This window comes from Trichechus manatus, unplaced genomic scaffold, assembly GCF_000243295.1.
Source record: "Trichechus manatus latirostris isolate Lorelei unplaced genomic scaffold, TriManLat1.0 scaffold00172, whole genome shotgun sequence".
Classification (NCBI taxonomy): domain Eukaryota; kingdom Metazoa; phylum Chordata; class Mammalia; order Sirenia; family Trichechidae; genus Trichechus; species Trichechus manatus.
In genome coordinates this window covers 1,772,449-1,774,104 of record NW_004444108.1, presented here as the reverse complement: position 1 = coordinate 1,774,104, position 1,656 = coordinate 1,772,449, and positions in this window count along the sequence as shown.

The following is a 1,656-nucleotide window of genomic DNA, read 5'->3' as shown; positions in this document are numbered from 1 at the left end:
TGTAGCATTCAGCTTAATGATAAAGCTGAATATAATCCAGTCTCACTAAACTACCTTATTTACTGTCATGTTCAGTGTAATGCCCACATATAACTTGATTTCCAGCCTGAAACCATTTTAACAGGTCAAATAAATGTATTGAGCAATGAAAAATTGGGCACAACTAAGTTCTTTATGTGACCCAACTACGTAGATGTTTAAAAAGTGAAAAACACAATGATTTTGGCGTGATTTAGTAGATAATCAGCCACACTATTACATTTAAGAATTCAAAGGCTTGGACTTTGGGGCAACAAGGCGCTATAGTCAGAAGCACCACGCCATCCCTCCATAGCAAAGATAAGAAAAACTAAGTCAAACAGAGTCACACGTCAATCCTAAAACCCTAAGCATCAAATGAAGAGATAAAGAACTCAGCCAAGCACCGAATGGAATAGGAAACTGACCGAGAACAGAGAGCGAGGAGAGATACATGCAGAGGGCCCCTATCAGCTACTGCAGCACAAATCCACCATCTTGGACTCCTATCAGAGATCAGCGAACAGGGGATATGAGAAAGCAGCTTCTTGGAGCTTCCAGCAGGAGACAGAATAACCGGTAACCAGAGATATAGGCTTTCCCACCCCCACCCTTCTTCACCCCCACTTAGCCTCCTCTGCGTGCTATAGCCACAGTCTCTTGGCCGGGAAGCATCAGCTTCACCCTGGTGTCTCTTGGATTCCACCTGCCTGCACTGGCTGGCTCCCTGGTGCCTTTTGTTGGCTGCTGGTGTTGCTTTTTGCTGCTTCTTTAGATTTCTTCATTACCTCTCACCACCTCCCCCTCCTTTCTCTCAAATACTTGGCTCTGTGTGCCATCTTTGCTTCTTCCTGAAAGGCTGTGAAACACTGCTCGACTACGAAACTGCTTCCTGGCCTGTGCCGCTAGGCTGGTGGGAACCCTGGGGCTTTTTTGTTTGTTTATCTGTTTGCTTTGATTTGTTACGTCTTTATTTGTTTCTTTCTCTTATTTTTATTTTATAGGCTTGGGAGCCCCTTCTAGCCAGGCAGTACCACGCGACTTGGAAGCTACTCCCTTACTCTACACAGATGCACAGGGACATCCCTTGGAGCATTTCTTTTTCCTTGGTTTTTTTTTTTATTGTTGTTGTTGTTGGTTGTTTCTTTGTTCTGTTTTCTTCTCTCTCTTATTCCCTTTTTGTCTTCCTTCAATTCCAGTTTCTCAATTTATTCATTTTTTTTTACCCTTTTTCTTTTTTTCATTTTTGTTTTTCCCCATTTCTCAGTCTCTCATCTCCCCACTCCAATAGCAAGCTCATTTAGCACTCTTTTTTGTTTGTATGTATGTTTTTGGCTCCTGTTCCTCTCTCCCCTCTCTCATCTTTCCCATACCCATCTTAGCTCCACACATCACATTCTACCCCCTCCTTCCTGCCTACCTGCACCATGCGGTGAACATCACACCCCCAAGCCGTACAGGCACAGCCTACTGGAACCTGCCCTGCACTGATTCCTGGTCTGCACTGTCAGACCTGGTACGTGCCACAAACAACCCATCCCAGCAACTCCCCTTCAGCTGGACCTGCCATGCTGTACCATACCTGAATGATTGGCCCCGCCCATTGGAGAAGGAAGTGAAAAGTATTGTGCCCACAGA